Source organism: Desmodus rotundus, chromosome 11 (genome assembly GCF_022682495.2).
Source record: "Desmodus rotundus isolate HL8 chromosome 11, HLdesRot8A.1, whole genome shotgun sequence".
NCBI classification, from domain to species: Eukaryota; Metazoa; Chordata; class Mammalia; order Chiroptera; family Phyllostomidae; genus Desmodus; species Desmodus rotundus.
In genome coordinates this window covers 14,504,118-14,509,970 of record NC_071397.1, presented here as the reverse complement: position 1 = coordinate 14,509,970, position 5,853 = coordinate 14,504,118, and the positions used below count along the sequence as shown (strand labels likewise).

Genomic DNA, 5,853 nt, shown 5'->3' with positions numbered 1-5,853 from the left:
CATGGTAAATGTGAGGAGACGATGGTACTATTTTAATGTAACAGGTAAGTATGGTTTGTCCTCCTTGAGATCATAGCAGGTTAGAGCAGTTAGTGACTTTAGGGTGTATTATTGACATGTATAGCATTATGGATGAGTCCCAAAGTAATTACATTGAGTGAAAAGCTAGACTCTTCACCCCTTCCCCCAAAGGGCACATATTGTATGATTCTATATATATAATTCTAGAAAAAGCAAACTAATCTATAGCGGATTATAGATTAATATAAAAGATTAAATATTATTATCCATAATAAAATGGATTAGTGAATGCTTGGAATGGGGGCAGAGTAGGGCAGATTATAAAAGGCATAAGGAAGCATTGGGAGATTATGGATATATTCACTATTTTCAATTAGCAATAATCGTGCCTCAGATAAACCTCATTGAGTATGATACTGCCACTGTGCAAAGCTAGATATATTCACTATTATGATGCATAGTTTTATAGGGGTATACATGTCGCAAAACTTATCAAATTGTACACTTTATACACACACATTTTCTTGTAGACCAATTAAACTTCAATAAACTAGCTAAAAAAATAATACGAATGGCAGAAATTTATTTGCATCCATAATACATAATAATCTTGGAAATTCTTGGATAGCACCTAAGAATATATGCCTCTGATATAGGATATCTCTTCTTCCTGTGGAACAGGGGAATGAACTTCATATTGATTTTTAAGAAGAAATGTAACTAATATAAAAAATATATACACTATATATATGAAAAATAGAACATTTCTGCAATTTATTGGTCAAACAGTAAAGGCCCTGGACCTCTTGTCTAGATGTCTGCTCTCTTACGCCAACTCTGTGATTTTGGAACTTAACCTCATCTTATTACCTGCAAAATGGGATCTAAAATACATATGCTGCACTTCAATTTAAACAGATGAAATTATTTAGAAATGTTCAGAATAATTTTGCTGGTATCGTGCAAAGCTATAGGGATACAAGGATAAATAGAATGTGCTTTTTCTCTTTAGGGTTGTAGTCTCTCCTGTCTTCCTATAGGTGTGTGGATAGAAAGAATGAAAGACATGCACAGAGATAGATAAACAAAGATAAAATCAATTATAAAATATTCTAAATTTTACAATAATGTTGTGCACAGAATGTAGTAGAAGTACAGAGAAGGAAACAGCTAGTTATCTGAGAGTGGAGGAAGTAACGTTCCAATTGTTCTTGAAGAAACAGTTCAGCAGAGAAAAAGTGTAAAGATTCAATATGGAAGAAACACATGCAAAAGCATACAGACCAAAGGGGACATAGAACTTGGGAGATGGCTTAAAATTCGTTGTTCTTCCTGGAGAGAGCAAATGTAAAAGGATGTTGAAAGATGAATTTAAGAACAGTTTGGGGCTTTATTGTGATGGGTTTTGTATGTTGCCCTGGATAATTTATACATAAGGGAATCAGTAGAATTTCTAAGTACGAAAATATATAATCAGTATAAAACTGGCATAAACATATATTGCACTAGACAAAAAATAAATGAATATAATAAAATAATCAGTGCAAAAATAATTCATTGGTTAAAGATTTGACCTTTACAATAAATACATTTGATGTAAAGAAAATTTGCTATAAGAGTGCAACCAAAAATGTCCATAATTTTATTTCCTGTTAAAATTATTTTGTAATGTAGATCTATATTAATTTGTAGTAATTATTAATAGTTGACATGAGTATACTTCTTTCTTTTAATTTAAAGTCAATATTAGCATATTACCATGGATCAAAGACTTTTAGAAAAAAATATTGACTAAATATAGCTTCCTCTAGGGAAATAAAGACTTGCAAAATTTACATGTGCTTGAGAAATGCAAGGTCAGTTTAAAAAATAATGGTTATTAATGTATTTTAATCAAGAAAATGTCTTATTTAAAAAAACAATAATTATCAGATCTTTTTCAAATGCATAGAGTGGAACACTTGTATTTGGATGAATGTTTCTCCATTATTGAAGTCAGTTAATATCTTTGGCTGACATTTTCAAAGATTACTGATATATTCAATATTTATATCTATTTTCTTAGGGTCCTAGGCACAATGTTGCTTTAATTTGACTTTTGATGTTAGGAAGATTTGAGTTTAGTACAGACCATGGTATTTTCTTGCAGAGTAACTTTAAGCAAGTCATTTGCCCCTGCTAATGCTCAATTTCTCCATTGTCACAGGGGGTATAACAAGATTCAAATCATAGGGTTGTTAGCAATTGTTAGATGAAGCAGTGATTCTAAAACATGTAGCATAATGTTTGATATACAGTAAACCTTCAATAAAAATTAGACATTGTTATTGCTGTTGTTGTTATCTGCATGTTTTGGTCGGAAAGGTAAATATGGGACCAGCTGTCTTTTTCATACTGAATACGTGTGCAGCTCTATGGCGAGTAAGTACATTGGAGGCCAGGAGAACCTGGTTGTTACCACCACTCTGATATTAATGACCTGTGTAACCTTGATGGTATAATATGATGTCTCTGACTTTTATTTTTCACCTACAAAACAAGGGGGCTAGGCCATCCACTGGGTTTCAAAAACGAATTTGAGGAATCCTAGAAATTCCGGATTTCCTTAACTGATGTTCATTGAAAGGGAAAAAGGCAGGAGCTGAAGTGATGGGACTGACCTATCTCTACCTTTACTTCAATCAAAACATTCTAGCTAATTAGTCCCAGCAGTGGGATTGCTGGACGGAAAGGCAGTTCCATCTACACTTTTTTGAGGAAATTCCACAGTGGCTGCACCAGTCTGCATTCCCAGTAACAGTGCACTAAGGTACTCTTTTTTCCACATCCTCACTAGCACTTGTTTGTTGCTTTGTTTATGATGGCCATTCTGACCCGTGTGAAGTTATCTCATTGTGGTTTTAATTTGCATATCTCTGATGACTAGTGATGCTGAGCATTTTTTCATGTTTCTATGGGCCCTCTGTATGTCTTCCTTGGAGAAGTGTCTGTTCAGGTCCTTTCCCCATTTTTTAATTGGATTGTTTGTCTTCCTGGTGTGGAGTTGTGTGAATTCTTTATATATTTTGGAGATCAAACCCTTGTCCGAGGTATCATGGGCAAATATATTTTCCTGTACGGTTGGTTCGCTTTCCATTTTGTTGATGTTTTCTTCAGCTGTGCAGAAGCTTTTTAGCCTGATGTAGTCCCATTTGTTTAATCTTTCCTTTATGTCCTTTGACCTAGGGGATGTATCAGTGAAGACATTGCTGTATGGGATATCAGATTTTCCAGCATGTTTTCTACTAGGACTCTTATGATGTCACTACGTATATTTAAGTCTTTTATCTATCTTGAGTTTATTTTGGTGTATACCCTAAGAAGGTTGAATCACCAATTTAAAAGAACCTATGCATCCCAACATTCATAGCAGCATTATTTACGATAGCCAAGTGCTGGAAATAGCCTAAGTGCCAATCAGTAAATGAGTGGATCAAAAAACTGTGGTACACAGTTGCTACACAATGGAATACTATGCAGAAGGAAAAGAGGGAAATCCTACCATTTGTGACAGCATGGATGGAACTAGAGAATATTATGCTAAGTGAAATAAGCCAAGCAGTGAAAGACAAATACCATATGATCTCACCTATAAGTGGAACCTAATCAACAAAACAAACAAGTGGGCAAAATAGTATCAGAGACTTGGAAAGAAAGAACCAACTGACAGTGACCAGAGGGGAGATGAGAGGGGGATAACAGGAGAAAGGGGAAGGGGCAAGCAAAGGAATATGAGCAGAGGACTCAAGGACATGGACAATGGGGGGAGTTGACAGCGGGCGTGGGGGGAATGGAGTAGGGGTGAGCAGTGGGGAAAAAGCGGGACAAGTGTAACTGAGCAACAATAAAAATTAAAAACACATCCTGCACACGACACTATCGCTATCATGAAACTGAAAACTCAGAGTGGGAAAAATATTTGTAAATCATATGTGTGATGAGGCTTAATAGGCAGACTATGTAAAGAACTCCCAGAATTCAACAAGAATAAAAACAATTCATTGCAAAATCAAAAAAAAAATCCTACCTAATTAATGTTTAGATTTGAATCACCTAGAAGGAAATTTCTTGAACAGAGCATCCTACAGCTGTGTAAGGTTGGAAACTACTAGGTTTTATCATTTCTAAGTTTCTATTGTTTCTAAAGTTTTATAGCTGTGTTTGACTATTTTAAGATCTAAATCCAAAACCTTTCATAAATACAATCATGTTAAAGATTTAAATAATTGTATTTTCTTATTAAGATAGGGAAATTCATATAATATGTGTCATATATAATGACTGGCATTTTTATGTCGACTTAATTCTTATAAAAACTTTACAAGAGAGGTGTCATTTATTCCATTCAAAAGACAAGGGCACTGAGACTCAAAAAGCTTAAACCATACCATAGATAAATGATAGTGTTAGAATTTAAACTTCAATCTACTAACTCCAAAGATTATGCCCATTCCTTTATAATTAATAAATTATTAATAAAAGACCAATAATAAAGAAATATTTTGAGGTATCATTCAGCCTGCTCTTATAAAGTCTACCTTGGGTCCTTAAATTGTTAAATTCAAGAAGTTTTCTCCAAGCACTTACTTTGTGACCTTAGAGTATATAAGATGAGTAAGACAGAGACCGGACCCTCTAAGGGTCTGTAATTTAGCCAGAAAGATAAGCCCTTAATAGGAAGCTACTATAAGTTGAACAGAGGTACATGGTACAGTTTCCATTTGCTGAAAGAAGGAGAAATCAAAGAGATTATAAGTAAAGTTTAGTCCATCAGCAAATATTAACAATTCATCTTTGTAGAACATGTAAAATAGGATGAGTTTGCCCAAGTCCTGAAGCAGGAAGGAGAAGATATCTCTTACCATCGATTTTCGAAGGCCAAGACAGTGGCAAGCAGAGAAGAAGTTATGTTAATCATTTAAGTCCTTGGTCAGTAGCTGAGTTCTTATACATTATGTCAGAGCAGCCAGGTTGTACCACCTGGGTAAGCATGGTCCCTAACCCTTTTTACGGGTTCCCGCCACAGGCACCCAGACCGACATTCTCCAACATCGGGAAAATCCCAGGAGCAAACAACCAATGAGGACAGCTTCAAGCATCACTAAGGTGATGTTTTCCACTGTAAAGTAATTGCAGCAAGAATAACTGAAATTTTGAGGAAAGGTAAAAAAAAAAATAGCAAACATAGGTGTTGACTTAGCTTCAAGGTAAAATAGTGAAATAAGTAACTGGAATTTTGTGTTTATGAAATTGATATTCTCCTTGGCCAAATTACACTTATGTTTGATCCTATCTATTTCCCCCTGGTGTTTGCACAGAGAGAGTCACCTTTTTAATACAAATCTTTTCTGCGTTTGGAGAAACACTAGAACTGTCCTTATCCTATTTGAGTGGCTACAGAAAAAAGAAGGCTCACGTAATGAAAACTACCATCCACTGTCAGATATCACTAAAAATTAAAAGTAAAACGAAGTCTCATACCACAAATGTGCAACCGTTGAAGGTGCTCGGCAATGAGCATATTGTATCTCACGTTATTTTTGAAGACTTAGGTACCTGGATACAGATTCTTTAAGATGAATAGAAATTCTGTGTCTCCACAGCTGTTTGCTTCGCATAAAATAGCATTTCAGCTATTTTTGTCTGTAATTGTTATGACAAAGAAGCTTATTTATCTTCTTTGATTTAGAAGCTGCTTCCTTCCTGGCAGTAATGAGGTTGGCATCGCTGATGCCGACCTTATCCAGATTTCTAATCACCCTGGGAGAGAGGGCTTTTCAAACTCCAGAATCT

At 35.1% G+C, this 5,853-nt stretch overlaps 1 pseudogene; it reads right to left on the bottom strand.

The window, feature by feature from the left end:
• Positions 1–383: 383 nt before the first annotated feature.
• Positions 384–455, bottom strand: LOC112302499 (U4 spliceosomal RNA; annotated as a pseudogene).
• Between the last annotated feature and the right edge of the window lie 5,398 nt (positions 456–5,853).